The 18,667-nt window shown below is 36.7% G+C and overlaps 1 pseudogene; it reads left to right on the top strand.

The window, feature by feature from the left end:
• Window positions 1-18,138, top strand: part of LOC149188796 (putative LRR receptor-like serine/threonine-protein kinase At5g48740) — a 93,207-nt pseudogene extending 75,069 nt beyond the window's left edge.
• The last annotated feature ends 529 nt before the right edge of the window (window positions 18,139-18,667 follow it).

The raw sequence follows: 18,667 nt of genomic DNA, 5'->3' as shown, positions 1-18,667 counted from the left end.
AGGGAATTAACTAAGGAGGATCAACTGTACCCTTAGCCATACTACCTAAATACGTTATCGTACGCACAAGTAATCTCCTCGAGTATTGTTCTCAATGTACTGTAGCAGCAAGACAACTGATGGCTTATCTAAGGCCAGGTCTCAATTGAGCCTAGGGGGCTTTCGATATACCCAGAGGGTACGTGGAAGTGTAGTCCATGCGTGGTTCTATCTAATGTAGTACTACTCGAAGGGGTACCCACAGGGGTTACAAGGGAGTCCAACAAGCGTGGCCACCTCTTGTATTTCCTGCATGCATGCCTCCCCAAATCCACATGTTTATGTGCTCAACGACAAATCCCGTGGTTTAAAGATGCCAGAACACGTCTCTGGCCTAATTTTTTTTTTTTTGCAAAAATGGAGGTACCACGAACCTAGAAAGTGCTCTGATACCGCTTGTTATGCTCTTGACCTGCGAGAAATTCCAGAATACCAAATATGCAAAGAAATACAACCCAGAACACATAATAAAATGAGAAATATAGCAAGTATTTTATTATTCAGAGATAAAAGCAATGTTCACTTGCCTCTTCGAGGGGGCAACCTCCAACAGAGCATAGCTCGATTACAAAATAAGACTCGATGATCTTTCCCTTATAACTACGACTATTTATAGCTAAATGACATTCAACAACCTAACGACTAGTGGTCCTTTGCATAACATGGGTTAACCACTTTATTTATTAATTATGGCCTGTTTGCAACTAACTGTGGTCCCTTTCTTAAATGAGGGTTAACCACTTACAATTATTAATACGAGCTTTATTGACTCTTTAACTAACTATGACTATGACTTGACCCTATTGGGTTTATTACATAAATAAAGGGGTTAGGGTTGGACCCTAACACGTAGGGTCAGATCATTAACTAATATGTATAGAGTTATACATAAAATCCACCCCTAAGAATCATCCTTTCATATTTGAAAGTATTTTTCTCGAAAACCCTGTGACATCCCCAACCATGGTTCTCTCGTAAAAGACATTGTATACATGTTTACAAAAATTAAATATTAAAAAGGGATCTGAGTAAAGGACATAGATTAAAGAGCTAAGAGGGGGTTTATTTCTTGGGATGTCAATGGGTTTCTTGTGCAGAAATCTAAATTATTTTTGGTACACTCATTAAACAGATAGTTGGTGAGCCTTAATGGACTAGTCAAGAAATTAATTTGGGTTGGAAGGAAGTAGGCAGACCATGTTTCCTTGAGAAACATTTACAAGGAAAGAAGAACTAAATTAATGAAGTTGTTTGTGCTAGTAGAAAAAAATCAATCCCAACACAGAAGAGAAGATAACATATAAATGAGAGGGGTTCAATCTCATTTTTTAGATACACCCTCTCTCATTCAATCAGGAAGAGACAGAATTATCCACTCACTCGTTCAACATATAAGATTCAAAATTGAACAAGAAGAGGGAGGAATGGAAATAAACTATGTTTTTGGTTTGAAATATTGGTGAACAGGTGGTTGTCCTTGGTGAGGAACAATGCCTCTTGAGTCCTTGTAAAGCCATAGGATGGAGATGACTTTCTTTGGATTCCCTCAGTGGTGTAGATGGAGGATTGTGTCCTTCGATTCCTAGATGGAGAGACTCTCAAAACTTCCTGCTATTGATTTACATTGGGCTCTGGATTCCCTTAAGTGAGTGGAACCACTATGTTTTGTTTAAGGGTGGATATTTACTCTCAAGATTCCCTTGGTATGTTTTGAGTGAAGGTATTGGGCATTTCAAATCCCTGTGTTTCCATTTGATTGCTGAGTGGCTGGTGGGTGTAGGAGGGAGGTCCTCTAGAGTCCCTGTTTCAACTGAAAGTTGGTGTTTTATCCTTGAACCAAGCCCCTCATTCTCTAAAATCTGGCTCAAGGATGATAGTTGCAAGTGACCTTAGCTATAATTGGCTAAGGTTGGGTGGAGAGTCCTCATCCCAAACTCAATTTCCCAAAGCATCATGAGATAAGTGCTCTTATGCATTGCAACGCCATTAATCATGTGTTACACTCTTGGATTGAAATCACATGTATATGAGAAATGAATATGTATTGTGTTCTAGACTGAATGGTACTCATGATTGTGCTGAACATGGTATACTTCTTCTCTAATTTAAATTATTATACCTTTGAAATATGTGATAGTACCATTTCTAAACATGACTAATTAACCTGCTAAGAAAAAGGTTAAAGAACTGGAAATAGTACCTATACAACTGAACCAGATTATCACATAATAAACAATAAAATGGTGCACAGAGTAAAGGCATATAAATTTCCCATAAGAACCAAATTCTACCATCATAATATTTAGTATACGACTCCTTTTATTACATAATAATAGTTACATCGAAGACAAATTGTTGACATGGTCTTTGCATACATATAAATGGATGTACATGTGTTTATGAGGCATGAGTTGATGCCAAGGATGTCATCCTCTTTAAAACATATTAACTGTCGACGTTAGATTAGAGGCTCTTGTAGCCTTGCATTTTCAATAGTCATGGAGGTATTTGCCAAGCTTCATAGTGCTTCTAGTTATGGAATTACAACCCTAAGGGTATGCCTTGGCCCATAGATCATTGAGGAGTGTTGATCTCCTCAAGCCCCTTTTGGTATTTTACAACTTCAGTGGGATTTGGAAGATAAGTTTGATCATAAGCTCAGGATGGGTAGAACTAGTAAGGGATAACGACCCATAAAGGCCATGAAAAAATGTTGGTGTGGATGTCCTAGATTGGAGAACCTATGAAACAAATGAAAAAATGAACCCATGCTTAAAGGGCCAGGTTGGTGCAGAGAATTGCAACAAATTGGACCAACATATAAATTAATTAGACATGTTGATTCCCTTGGTAGGAGGAAAGACCTAGACATGGAGGATTCTAATTAGCACGCTCATATCACACCATATTATGATTGGGAAAGGGAAGGGTGACTTTACCAAAATAGGCACCCTAGACCATCCCTCATGGACCAATCAGTGGCAGGGTGGGCGAAGATAAGGCCCACAACCCACATGTTGCGACACCCCTCCCTTGTGACATCACCAGGAAGGGAAGTGGGGGTGGAACAATTCTCTTGATCCATTGGATCTGATAGAGGAGACGAGGGCTGCTCAATGTGGGGGGTAGAGCCATGAGCTTGAACCCTGATTGCACTGATCCCTGCTAGAATTATTGGTCGTTCAAGTTGCATCGACACAACACATGGAACAAGGCATCGATGAACAAGAACCGTCAAATTAGCGGGGAGATAGTTGGTAGTGAATAGTGACGTGATGTGAAAAGTGATGTGACAATCATAAATATTATTTATATGTTGATAAATAAATGTTTAGATAAATACACACACACACACACACACCCATTTTCCTATGCAAAAATAAAATAATGAATACTATCAAACCAATATCCCACTCCTCTAGTTGAACCAGAGGGGTTGGATTTTCAGTAACAACCCGTTCCACTAGAGAAAAGGGTGGGATGGGGTTGCATAAGTGGTATTGGAACATCCAGGTTCAACACTTGGATTGGATCATTATGAGCAAGTGATGATTTTTAGAAATTACCTAAGCGAGATGTTAGGTGTTAAAAGATAGTCTAAATAAATTAATAACATACCTAAATGGGAATTATTCACTATGTGACATGTTGGAACAACAAAAATTTTAGCAATCAACATGACTAAACATATTTCTAGTTGTAATAAATTATGAATTTGGCTGGCCTGCAAACTTTAGATGGTAAATTGGTATAGTTATGTGCTAATATGGTTATTTTGTTGTAGGTATATTGTTATGGCAACTCTATAAGGGTAGGAACCTATATATAATTGGTTATTTATTTTAATGATTATGCACTAACAACTTAAATTACTTGAATTGTAATTGATGCATGTGAGATATTGAACATCACGAGTATGTTAATTTGGTTTCCTTGTTACAGCAGGGATTACCATGGCAACTCCATGAGCATCAAATTCATGGCCATAACTATGTATTTATTTATCTATTTTCATTGTCTAATAGCATGTGTGATTGAAAACACATCATAAGTAGCATAAGACAAAGCCAAAGTAGAAATGAGGACTGGAATGGTCCAATATCGTTCTTAGTAGTCTCATTATGGAAGTGAAGAGGTTAGGGTCAATGAAGAGGAAATATCAGTTAACCAAGGGGTAGGGATTCACTCTTTAGATTGGATGGATACCCTAAGAAGCCTAAGGGCTAAAGTTAGAAGCTTCAAGGAAGATAATAAGAGGCTAGTGAGAGCTGAAGAGAAGTAAGCTAAGATAAATGCAGTCATTATGAAAAGTCTTTTAGATTTGCAGAGGTAGAGGCAATCCGAGATGAGGGTCAGTTATAGAGATAGAAGGAGCCCTCAGAGATGAGAGGAGTATACCAATGAGGCAGATGGTGGAAGTTCTAGGAAGAGGATTAAGCCTGAAAGCTAGGACACCTTGAAGGGAGATGCACCAATGAGCACCCCAAGAGGAGGAGCCAACATTGATGTGCATCACGCTAAAAAACCATCTAGTTCTACTACTAGGAGGAACTATCATTGTTATAATCATCACCATCATCTTCATCATCCAGGAAGAAAGGAAAATGATTACACACCTAAGGAGTTTAAGAAAGCCAAGCCACTCACATTTGATGGGGATATGACGAAGGTAGAGGATGAAAAATCTTGGTTGTTGGGCATGAAGAAGTTTTTTAGAATACATAACTATTCTAAAAATATGAAAGCTAGAGTTGCCACCTACAACTTGAAGGGAAAAACAAATATATGGTGGGAAGATCTGAAGAATGTTAGAGTGATTGTTGAGAGGGAGTTGACTTGGACAAAATTTGAAAATTTATTCACAAAGCAATATCTTTCTGAACACTATTATGATGGAAATGAAAAGGAGTTCTATGAACTCAAGATGGGGCCATTATTAGATGAGGAATACATCACGAAGTTCCTATGGCTATTGAGGTATGTACCATATCTCAATCATGAGAAAGCAAAGATTCAAAGGTTCATTAGTGGCTATCATGTGACATTCAAAGATAAATTAAGTTTCTGGAACCACTAAATTTGAAGGATGCCATAAAAACGCTGAAGCACTATTACGAGCAAGAAAAATGTAGGCCAGAGATCGAGGGAAAATGGTAGGAAAAGGACAATGCCAGAAATAAGCGAAATTATCCCAAGAAAAACTCAAAAGATAGGGAAGGTAAGCAACCAACCCCTGTAAACCAATTTCAACAAAAAATATAACGTTGTTGTTAAGGAAAATGTGCAACAACTAGCACTAGAGTAGACCAAGTTTGAGGGATGAGAGCCACTAAAATGTTGGATTTCTAGTGAACATCATAGAAGAAGGGATTATCCACATCAACAAAATGTTGGCCCAAAGATCTATAGTGCTCAAGAAGCTTGGACAATAGGTGATATAGCTCAGAACATGCCGAGAGTTTATGTAGTAGTGGACAACTACCAAGCAGACCAGTAGACATCCATTATTAAGATGGAAGGTAAGTTGCATGACCAAGTTATTTCCATTTTAGTTGATGTAGGTTCTAGTTATAGTTATGTCAACCTAAATATTGTTGGTATATGAAATCTACTTAGGGAATTGAATGAAGATCCATGGTTGGTTCAGTTAGTAACTAGAACAAAAAGGAAAATTTGTCATTGGGTAAGGTCGTGTGTATTTGAGCCTAGTGGCATGCCTATGAAATCTCACTTGAATGTATTTCCATTGGTTGCATATGGCGTACTATTGGGCACACACTGATTATCCCCATGCCCAAAGATCATACATTTTATGTAAAGATAAAAGCATAAACATAGGTTTGATCTAAAGTGGTCATTGTATTAAATATAAAGTTTTGTCTTAAAATATTTTTGTCTCAAAATGCTTTTGTCTTAAATATAAAGTTTTGTCTTAAACTAATTTTGTCTTAAATTGTTTTTGTCTTAAAATAATTTTGTCTTAAATTGTTTTTGTCTTAAAATAATTTTTTCTTAAACTATTTTTGTCTTTAAATTTTTGTCTCAAACTACTTTTGTCTTAAATATAAAGTTTGTCTCAAAATATTTTCGTCTTAAATTATTTTTGTCTTAAATATAAAGTTTTGTCTTAAAATATTTTTGTCTCAAACTACTTTTGTCTTAAAATATTTTTGTCTTAAACTATTTTTGTCTTAAACATAAGGTTTTGTCTTAAAATATTTTTTCTCAACCTATTTTTGTCTTAAACCTTATATTTGAGACAAATCAATTAATATTAATTTTTAATGTAAAATAAAAAATGAGTTTTTGAGACAAAACTTTTTTTGAGACAAAAGATTTGTTTTGTCTCAAAAAAATGTCTCAAAAGTACCCTTGGTGTAGTAGTGAGAGGTCGTGGAGGCCTTAAATTATGGCCACGGTTCTTACAAGGAGTTGTATACTCTACGATATTTGCCAAATCCTCTGAACAAAAGCTGTTGTCAGTTGCATGTGACCCCTAATATATCTTACCTCTTAAGACTGTGGTTTAAGTTTGGAAATTACAATGGATCCGGACAATTTTCAAGCTTCGCTTTCTCTATTGAGACACTGGATCTGTTAGCTATGGGAAACATAGCGATCTCAAATCCAGTTAAAGCACTTCATAATGAAACAATAGTTGTTAGTCCTGGCACAGTGCTGTACATCTGTTTGATCAGAACCTCAGAAGCTGATGATCCCTTTATCTCTGCTATCGAACTGAGGATGCTCCAACCAGGCATGTATGAACAGGCTAAGCGAGGAACGATGTTGATGTCAGTATGGAGATATGATGTTGGCGGAAATTCTACTGTTAGGTGAATATTTCCAACTGTATATATTTACCTCTAATTAAAGAAGTAGTGGTATAAAACGCTACTTGTTTCATTAATAAAAAGGTAGTATGTGGGACATTTTCTATCTTTCCATCTTGGATTATATAATTCATCCAATTTTTTCGTAATATTAAAACTTTATCTCAAAATATCTTTGAGTTTGACATCCTTTGCTGTACAAAACAGACAGTTCAAAATTGTACTAATTTTTAAAAATCCTATTTCTGTTGCATAAAAATCATTTCAATTGCTATCACTTTCCAGATCACAACAAAAGAAACTTTCATTCTCGGTTGCTTTTATGAGTAGTTGATAGTGCCGGCTGAAAGTGCTTGTCAGAGTTTTGATGCCGTTCATCCAATTGACTAAAATTGGAGGATTGAATTCATCTAATTAATTAAAATTAGAGGATTGAATTTATTTTGTAGCTTAACTCATTCTAGATACACTATATTTGTGTCGGATTAATTCATAACTATTTGGCCACTATCAATACTCCCCACAATGCTATAATTTCTGTTCTACTATTGGATCCTTTCCCACTCTCCCACCAGAAATAATAGAACTTATCAATCTTAATGTAAATAACGGCTCCACAACCACAAGCTCTCCCAACATAAGCACCATAAAAAGAAACCACTGGAAATAATTGCCATAATTCTCTAAGCTTGAATTTTCTGCCACCTTTACTTCCCTTCATTAGCTTGGCCCAATTTCGTTAAAATTGGCTACTGTCTCGTAACAAGCTACTGTCTTGTTAATGTGGTCATGCGCCGCCCATCCTTTCTATTCAAAACTGATAACATTAAGCCTCCTCTATATAAATATATATAAACTTTGAGTCATAATTAACCAGTTAGTCATGCCAATGTTCATTGTAATCCATTATCCTACCCGTTATAAACTTCTAAAGAAAAGATATCTCTATACCACCGATACTATAAGGCTGAATGAATTTCAATACGAGATATAATTTTGATGCAGTAATGTTCACCATTTTGAGATATTTTTCGAATTGGCTTATTTTATAACAAACAAATTCCATTTTCAAATAAAATGGGGCTAAAAGAGATTCAAAAAATTGGTTATAAATAGAACCAAAATTTTAAAAGTAGCGTGAATTTAGGATAATCCAATGTTACGTGGGTCGAAAAACTTTGTCCCAACAGTTTTACGCGTTAGACCCAGATACATGGGTGTTTCGAAAGCACCAAATATTCTGACTACTTAGATCACCGAATTCTGACAAAGAAAGAAAAATCACTTTTAACATACTCTTTTTCTTCTTCCAAGTAATGATGAGTTGAATGGCCTTGTATGGATTAAACAGGTATCCTGAAGACGAGCTTGACCGGATATTGACATATAAATCAGATTTCAGTATTTCTGATAATTATTCTTTACAGTTTGCAAGGTGTAAAGAGCCCATTTCAACAAATAATACCAGCGAACATCCTCCATCTGTTGTGATGCAAACGGCAGCAGTTATTACGGAATATGGTTTTCAATTCACAGTAGGATCGACCAACGGTCATAAATTATTACTTGCTCTTATATTTTGCAGAGATCGAGAAGCTAAATATCTCTCAATCGAGATTTTTTTACGTGGAAATAAACAGTGAAATACGGTATGAAGCCATTACTTCATTGAGCAATTATTCTACCTTGGAACGAACATTCATTAATAATCAAACAGATGACTGCTATTTTATTTTGGTCAACACAAGTGCCACTACTAGTAATCCTATAATCAAAGCTTTTGAGACTTACAAAGAAGTTGACACCGAACCTGCAACATATGCACAAGATCGTAAGTTACCTTCCTAATGTTTTGAGACTGGAATCGTTGATATTATGATCCAATTTCTAATCAAGTTCTTTTGATGATGCAGTAAAAGCGCTTGAGTCTATCAAAAACAGGTTTGGCATGAAAGGTTGGATTTCTGATCCTTGCTTTTTGGTCTCGTGGAATGGAATTGCATGTGAGAGTAGTACTACTCTGCCCATAAAAATTTCAGAAATGTAAGTTAATTTCTTCGATATGTTTCGAGCTAAAATCGTATGACTGTCCAGATTCAATCGTGAAATTTTATATTGACTAAAACTCGTTGCCAACAATCTGTTAGGGAAGAACCTTACAAGATTTGTGCCTAATGATATTGGACAGTTGACCGCATTAATTAATGTGTAAGAAGAAATTAACCATATTTTAAGCCTAGTTGGACTCAAAAGAATTCTGGATGCGGTTGATGGAGGGGAACACAGTTTGTATCTGAATATTATATATCAAATCATAATATATGTGCAACATCATTTGTGTTGAAATGGCAGGTCTCTGGATAATAACTCTTTTATGGGGAATCTGCCAAATTTCTCCAGTTTAACCAAGTTGGAGAGATTGTAAGTTTCTTCTCAACATTTCAATTTTTAGTTTGTTTGTTTTTTCAACATTCAACTTTCAATTTGTCTGTTATCAGTGAGAAGAAACATTTTCATAAAACCAAAATTACTTTGCTAATCATGTAGATATCTACAAAACAACAACTTGAGCGGCACTCTTCCTTACTGGTTATGCGATCTGAAAAACCTAAAAGAGATGTACGTCGCCATTTTTCTTCTGATTCTATTTAATTTTTGACACATTTTATTCCAAATTTATTTCCACAACTTTATTCACAATTAGACACGATCAAATTAGTAAATATCGCAGTGTTTATTTTCACAGGAATATAAATAATAATAATTTTAGTGGTGTAATTCCTATCCAACTTCTTAATGGTTCATTGAAATTCAGGTAACCATATCTTATTTTATATTCCTTATGTTTTGACATAAATCATTAGAGATTTCAATTTTTCTTTCCTACTTTCTATAAAAGAAATGTCATCGAAATTAAGACAATAATCAATCCAGCTCAGATTCTCATTAATCGTACTGGAGTACGTTCATGGATAATCTCTATCTTGTTGAAATTGTAATTTCAACTGCAGAAAAAATTAAACAGCAGCATCAAACTATTTTTCCTTATCCTTTCGATGCGATGAGATCGCAGATCGCAAATTGCAAGTATGCTTGGAGCCTTCGTGTGTTCACTTGATTTCTCCGATTGCGATGGTGCGATGCGATCCAATCGCATATCGCAGATCGCACTAATCTGTGTGTGCTCCACTTTTGTGTTCTGCCAAATGCGATTTCTGCGATGCGATCTAAATGAGGTCAATAGTTAAAGTACAAGACAGCAGCAAATAAATTTGACATGAAGTAAAATTTTCTTTACCGCCAGTAAATGTCAGTAAAACAGTAAATGCAATTTACTGTGGGTTGTTAAGTTTTGGTGAAGTTTTTAATTTTATTTCAGCGGGAGTATGGGCTCAAGTAATAGTTCGTAAAAGCATTTAATTTTTATTATTTCCTTTACAGAGCATGGTAAGTGAAAACGTGAAGTAAGTTTTTTTCTTGTTGTCATATATATATGTAATATTTCTTTGTGTTAGTGAGAGAAAAGAAGGAATTATAATGCATAGCAGTGCGAAGTAAAAAAAAAAGGGGGGGGCGTATGTAATTTTTATTTTACAGCAGTGTGAAGACTTGCAAAGTGAAACAGAGTAATCCTTTTTGGAACTGGAACTGAAGTGTTCCTGTGTAATCTCTCTGAGAGAGGAAGAAGTCTGTAACAACAATTTTTTTATTGATGAATGCAAAGTTTGTTTTTTGTGTGTGGAAATCTTTGTTTGCTCAGAATTTTTTTTTAAAATCTTCCCTGTGTTAAAGATCCTGTGTGTGAAAAACAGAGCATTGTTCTCTGTTCTGTAGTTTGTTTGTTTTTGGAATTTTAGCAGAAAAAATCCCAACAGTGGTGTGAGAGCGTTGTTCTCTAGTCTTTTGAGTTTGAAATCACCTGAAATTTCCAACAATTGGTATCAAAGCTGGTCTAGGCTCTTTGAAGGGTTCAAAGAAGCTGAAGGAAGGATTCTTACTACAACAACTTCTCCAGCAGCATGAAGACTCAGGCAAAAGAATCCAAGGTATTTCTCAAGTTTTTTTTGTGTTGTTGTTGAAGACAGTCTGTTATTTTAAATACACAGTGAAGTATTTGAAGCATAGTCAAATAGTGCAAGAATGGCTGGCACAAGCACCAGCAATAGCATGGGTATGCAGCTCCCATTATTTGATGGCAAAAACTATGACTATTGGGCAATAACAATGAAAGCCTTGTTTGCTTCCCAAGATTTATGGGAAATAGTTGAGGATGGTTTTGAACAACCAGCAGATGAAAATGAGTTCAATAATCTAACTCAAGGAGAGAAGGATCTGTTAAAGAGCTACAAGAAGAAGGACTCAAAAGCCCTCTTCTTCTTGTATCAGGCAGTGCATGGAAGCATGTTTCCAAGGTTAGCAGCAGCTAAGACATCCAAAGATGCATGGCAAACTCTTAAAACAGCCTATCAAGGCATGGAGAAAGTGAAGACAACAAAGCTACAGTTGTTGAGGAAAGATTTTGAGAACCTGTGCATGAAGGAGTCAGACAATATTGACTCATTCTTTACTCAAGTAATTGGCCTGATCACACAAATAAGATCTCATGGAGAGATACTTGAAGAAAGGAGGATTGTGGAGAAACTATTGAGGTGCCTACCCTCAAGGTTCCATGTGATTTTCACCACCATAGAAGAGACAAAGGATCTCTCAAACTTTTCAGTTGATGAACTTCATGCATCACTGATCACACATGAACAGAGGTTGAGTAGAAATGAAAACTCATCTCTAGAGCAAGCCTTCAAGACCCAAATGTCCTTTGGAAGAGGAAGAGTTCAAGGCAGAGGAAACAAGAGAGGAAGAGGCAAAAGCCAGAACAAAGGTGGAAGGAACAGTCCTGCAAATGCTCAAGGAAGAGGCAGCAATCCAAATCAAAACCAAGGCCAAGGCAGCAGCCAACAAAGTGGACAACATCATGCTCAAGGACAAAGGTATGAAAAATCCAATGTCCAATGTTATTATTGTAAAAAATATGGGCATTATGCCAGTGAATGTAGGAAGAAGCAGCATGATGTGAATAATAGTTCTAGTGCAAATATTACTAGAGAAAATGTCAGCCATGATAATGTTTTGTTAGCTTGTAATATGGCTGAAACAAACAGTGAAGATATATGGTTTCTAGACTCCGGTTGCAGCAACCATATGACAGGAAACATAGCTTTGTTTTCTGCTTTAGATCAAAGTGTGAAGTCACAAGTCACACTTGGGACTGATAGCAAAATTCCTGTTATGGGTAAAGGAGAAGTTAAAATATTTACAAAGCAAGGTGAAAGGAAAACCATAGCAGATGTCTATTATGTTCCTATAATGAGATGTAACCTCTTGAGTATTGGACAGCTTGTTCAAAAGGGTTATAATGTTTTCTTTGAGAATGATGTATGCACCATCATGGATATTGCACCCAGCAAAAGATGTATTGCTGAAGTGAGGATGACGAGGAACAGAATGTTCCCTCTCAGAATAAGAGCAGAATTGAAAAACAAAGAAGCAATGGCAGCAGTTACCCAAGAGGCTCTCCAAAGTGTGCCTAAGGATGAAAATTGGTTGTGGCACTTGAGATTTGGACATCTCAACTTTGGAGGTCTTAACTTGTTGAATAGAAAAGGAATGGTAAGAGGATTACCATTGATAGAGAAACCTGACAGCCTTTGTGAAGGTTGCATATTGGGGAAACAACACAGAGAAAGTTTTCCTTCAGGAAAAAGCATAAGGGCAAAGACACCCTTAGAAATTGTCCACTCAGATTTATGTGGACCAATGCAAACCCCATCTTTAGCAGGAAACCAATATTTTCTAACATTCATTGATGATTTTACAAGAAAAACTTGGGTTTATTTTTGAAGAATAAAAGTGAAGTGTTTGAAAATTTCCGAAATTTTAAAGCACTTGTGGAGAATCAAAGTGGGCTGCGTATTAAAGTCTTGAGAACAGACAGAGGAGGTGAGTATATCTCCAAAGAATTTTTATGTCTTTGTAGAGAAAATGGAATTCACAAGCAGTTTACAGCAAGGTACACTCCACAGTAAAATGGAGTTGTTGAAAGGAAGAACAGAACCATTATGGGTATGGCAAGGAGCATGTTGAAGGCAAAGCATTTGACAAATGATTATTGGGCTGAAGCCGTAAATTGTGCAGTATATATCTTGAATAGGTGTCCTACAAAAGCTGTGATGAACAAAGTGTCGGAAGAAGCATGGAGTGGGAGAAATCAAGGAGTCACCCACATGAAAATTTTTGGATGTGTGGCCTATGCACACATTCCTGATCAGCTAAGGAGGAAGTTGGACAGCAAATGGGAGAAATGTATCTTCATCAGATACAGTGAGGAATCCAAAGCTTACAGGTTGTATATCCCATCCACCAAGAAGTTCTTTGTAAGCAGAGATGTCCAATTTATTGAGGAGGAAGCTTGGGATGGAAGCATAGAGAAAACAGTTAATGTTAAAAATTGTTTGCCTCATGATGAAGATGATGAGGAGATGGTAGAAATACATCCCTAAACAACAGTGCCAACATAAGAAAAACAAGGAACACCCTTTAGGAGAAATGAGAGTGCTTCTCCAAGCACACCACAAGGAGGAAATTCAAGTGCATCTTCAAACACTTGCACACCACGTGAAAGAGGTAAGAAATTCAGAAACTTAAGTGACATTTATAATGAAGGAATGAATTCCTTATTTGCTTTGTATTGTCATGTTGATGACCCTATTCATTTCGAAGATGTTATTAAAGACAAGAAATGGATAGAAGCTATGGATGAGGAGATGAATGCCATAGAAAGAAACAAGACATGGGATTTGGTTGAGCTACCAAAAGGTAAAGAAGTTATTGGAGTTAAATGGGTCTATAAGACCAAATGAAATGCTGAAGGAAAAATTGAAAGACACAAGGCAAGATTGGTTGTCAAGGTATACAAGCAGCAATATGGGAGAGATTATGAGGAAACTTTCGCACCGGTTGCAAGAATGGAAACTGTGAGAGCAGTGTTGTCCATAGCAGCACAAAACAAATGGAAAGTTTACCAGATGAATGTGAAGTCGGCATTCCTAAATGGAGTGTTAAAGGAGGAGGTCTACATTGAACAACCTCTAGGCTATGAGAAGAAAGGCCAAGAACACAAAGTTTGCAGATTGAAGAAAGCTCTTTATGGGCTGAAGCAAGCGCCAAGAGCGTGGTACAGTAGAATAGATTCCTATCTACTGGAAAATGAATTTGACAAATGTGAGGTAGAACCCACCGTCTACATCAAAGAAAAGGATGGTAAAATTTTAATTATTGTCTTGTATGTTGATGATGTTATTTTTACAGGTAATGATGACTACCTCATTGAAAACTTCAAATCAGTCATGAAAGAGGAATTTGAGATGACTGACATGGGTTTGCTGAGATACTTCTTAGGAATAGAAGTAGATCAAAATGAAAATGGAATTTTCATCTCTCAAGCAAGATATGTAAATGAAGTGTTGAGCATGTTTAATATGCAAGAGTGCAAAGCAGCAATCACTCCCACAGTAATGGGATTAAAACTCAGCAAAGAGGACAACAGAAAGGATTTTGATCCTAGCTTGTATAAGATCATAGTTTGCAGGCTTATGTATTTAACTGCAACTAGGCCTGACATAATGTTTGCTGTTAGTTTGATTTCCAGATTTATGGAGAGGCCAAAAGAGGCTCATTGACAGGTAGCAAAAAGAATTCTGAGGTATGTCAAAGGTACAAAAAGATTTGGCATTTTGTATACTTTTTCAGAAAGTTCAGATTTAGTTGGCTACACCGATAGCAATTGGACTGGAAGTGGAGATGATCGGAAAAGCACATCCGGTTATGTCTTTCACATGGGTTCAGGAGCAATTTCATGGGCTTCCAAGAAACAGCCGATCGTGGCGTTGTCTACAGCAGAAGCAGAATACGTGGCAGCTACAGCAACAGCATGTCAAGCAGTGTGGATGAGAAGAATGTTGAGGAGCTTAGGCCAAGAGCAGGCAACAACAACAGTGATTTTCTGCGACAATAGCTCAGCTATTGCATTGTCCAAGAATTCTGTGTTTCACAAGCGAACGAAACACATTGATACAAGGTTCCATTACATCAGAGAATTGGTGAACAATGGAGAAATCGTTTTACAGCATTGCAGAACTCAGGAACAGGTTGCAGATATTCTGACCAAGCCATTAGATCAGAAAAGTTTTGAGTCTTTAAGGAAGCGCCTGGGTATGATTGATAACCCAGCAGTTGAAATTAAAGGGGAGTGTTGAAATTGTAATTTCAACTGCAGCAAAAATTAAACAGCAGCATCAAACTGTTTTTCCTTATCCTTGCGATGCGATGAGATCGCAGATCGCAAATCGCAAGTATGCTTGGAGCCTTCGTCTGTTCACTTGATTTCTCCGATTGCGATGGTGCGATGCGATCCGATCGCATATCGCAGATCGCACTAATGTGTGTGTGCTCCACTTTTGTGTTCCACCAAATGCGATTTCTGCGATGCGATCTAAATGAAGTCAATAGTTGAAGTACAAGACAGCAGTAAATAAATTTGACGTGAAGTAAAAGTTTCTTTACCGCCAGTAAATGTCAGTAAAACAGTAAATGCAATTTACTGTGGGTTGTTAAGTTTTGGTGAAGTTTTTAATTTTATTTCAGCGGGAGTATCGGCTCAAGTAATAGTTCGTAAAAGCATTCATGGTAAGTGAAAACGTGAAGTAAGTTTTTTTCTTGTTGTCATATATATATGTAATATTTCTTTGTGTTAGTGAGAGAAAAGAAGGAATTGTAATCCACACCAGTGCAAAGTAAAAAAAAAAAAAAAGGGAGCACGCAGCAGCGTATGTAATTTTTATTTTACAGCAGTGTGAAGACTAAAGTGAAACAGAGTAATGCTTTTTGGAAGTGGAACTGAAGTGTTCCTGTGTGTGTTCCTGTGTAATCCCTCTGAGAGAGGAAGAAGTCTGTAATAGCAGTTATTTTATTGATGAATGCAAAGTTTTTTTTGTGTGTGGAAATCTTTGTTTGCTCAGAATTTTTTTTTAAAAGCTTCCCTGTGTTAAAGATGAAAAATTCCCAACAGTGGTGTCAGAGCATTGTTCTCTCGTCTTTTGAGTTTGAAATCACCTAAAATTTCCAACGTATCTTTGGTCTACTGCAGTTACTGTGGAAACTCTGCATACTACAAATAAGAACGAAGGGAACGTTTTGATCGGAACGATAGTCGGCGGTATTCTAATCATCGCTTCAGCAATGGTAGCGGCAATTGCTGTGTATTACAACAAATTCAGGAGAAAAGAACAGGGTGTTGCTTACAAAAGAAGGGGGCAGGAAATGGAACCGAGATCTTTCTTGTACCAAGGCTAATAAATACTAATAATATTAAATATATTATAGTACCATACATAATGGTAGTCATCCGTAAATGAAATTAGCTTATATTAGCTTAGATTGATTGATTGATTGGTGGTGCTGTGATTCTAGTAACTTTATTTTCCCTTTATTGATTACAGATTATTCGATGGCACCATTATGGTGCCAAGTTCAATGAAATCCCAAGCCTTCACTCTAGATGAGATGATAGCGGCCACACAGATCTTTAGCCAAGAGATCGGGCGAGGGGGATTTGGATTGGTGTTTTTGGATAAATTGCCCCAAGGAAAATACATCGCCGTCAAAGTGCTCTCACAATCCTCGCGACAAGGAGTTAAAGAGTTCTTAAATGAGGTGATTTTCAAATATATCTTCAATCATGTAATATGGTTCGATTTGGATTCAATGCAAAAATGTGTTACCACGGAATCATTATTTAAATCCATTTATGAGTAATCTATGTATTGTAAAATTCACGCGAGCGGTTATTTGATGAACAGGTTGATCTTCTTTCGAGAATCCATCATAGAAATTTGGTCTCTTTACTAGGCTATTGTAACGAATCAAGAGAAGTTATGCTTATCTACGAGTACATGTCAGGAGGCTCCCTAACGGATAACCTTTATGGTAAATGCTTCCGCTGAGAGATATATATTTATTTGAGTTGATAAAATAGCCAAGGTAATAAACACGCATTCTTTTCCAGGTCCTAATGCACATTGTTCCCAACGAAATTGGAGAACCAGGCTCAAAATAGCTTTAGATGCAGCACAAGGTTACTCTTTCTCTTAGTTAATTTGATGCACATTGATTCTTTTTATCTAAATGCGCGTTGTAAAGTATCGAGAATAATAAAATAGCCCTAAATTTCTAGATTTCTACTTAATATTACAAAGGACAAATAATGAGAAACGACATATCTCACTTATACACCTGTGGTTTCTATTCAAAGGACTGGAATACCTGCACGTCGGTTGCACCCCAAAAATAGTTCACAGGGATATCAAGACCGCCAACATCCTTTTAGACAGTGATTTGAATGGAAAAGTAGCAGATTTCGGCCTTTCAAAGATGACTGATGATGAGGAGGCTACTCATGTTACGACTGCCGTAAAAGGAACTGCAGGATACCTGGATCCAGAGTATGTTGGACATATATAGGTTGCACCTGTTTGCAATATTCTGATGCTAAGAAATTCATGGCATTATATGAGTAGAGACAATTTCATTTTGCTTTTCCATTGTAATTCTCTAATTTCTTGTGAGACACTTGACAGGTATTTCAAAACTCAAATGTTGACGGAGAAGAGCGATGTGTATAGTTTTGGAGTGGTTTTGCTGGAGGTCATATGGGGTAGACAACCCATAGATTTAAAACTACCTGTAGAGCAACTGAACATCATTAGATGGGTAAGTAATTGTACCATCAATAAATATTTATAGGAATTCCTATAGTGCATTTCTCCAAGACTCACAATAATTATCGGCGTATCTATAGGTGACACCTTACGTAATGGACAATGATAATCCTGGCAGAATAGCAGAAATCATCGACAACAAGTTGGATGGAGGTTACGACATGATGTCTATCACTGGCGTTGCCAAAGTAGCGATGAGATGTGTTCACGATGAACCGTCGGGTAGGCCGAGCGTGAGTGAGGTAGTTGCAGAGCTGAAAGAGGCTATCAAACATGAGGATCATCGTGCTTCTATAATTTCAGTTTCAGAGGAAATTGTTGTTGAAAGTAGCGAATTTGTGTCAGGATCGGTCTCTTTATTGGCATGTTCGAGTGGACCTAAAGGAATGGTGTGGAGTGAGAATAGCTCCAACATTTCTCAAGTGCGAAGATAAGTCGGGACGTTGACGAAGAAGTCAAACATTCAATACGCTTCTAAATTTTATATCGCAAAGACGTGGAACTTTTCAGTTTCTTCCTTGAAGATAACGTAAATTCTAACTATCTCGGCAAATGCTGGGTGGGGCATGCACTACCAGACATCCTTATCTATAAAATTTGACGATGTACATGCATTGTTATTTTCATGTTATTGGTTATTTATTTTCGTGTTATTTAGTTTTATTTGGTTGGAATGATAAATTAGCAATTGCACCAACATCATTGAAGATAAAGATTAATAAACCAAATGTCATTTAAATGCAGAAAATGAATGATTTACATTATTCAAAATCATTTCCCCTCTTCTCATAGGCTCCTCTTCTTCCTTGTGTGTATCATCTTTTCATATTGTTGAGTGATTTAAAAAAAATATCATTATTTAGTCTTAGATTCATCGTATAATCCTAAATGGTCGAAATCATAACATTTACGTGAAAGGTAAAAGGTGAATGATAGTTAGACTGTTACTGGGTTAGCCAGAGG

This window comes from Pinus tabuliformis, chromosome 3_1 (genome assembly GCF_031772625.1).
Source record: "Pinus tabuliformis cultivar Carrire ecotype Pingquan chromosome 3_1, CPIR1, whole genome shotgun sequence".
Taxonomy (NCBI): Eukaryota; Viridiplantae; Streptophyta; class Pinopsida; order Pinales; family Pinaceae; genus Pinus; species Pinus tabuliformis.
Note: the sequence above shows the minus strand (reverse complement) of the source record. Positions and strands in the feature narration are given on the sequence as shown.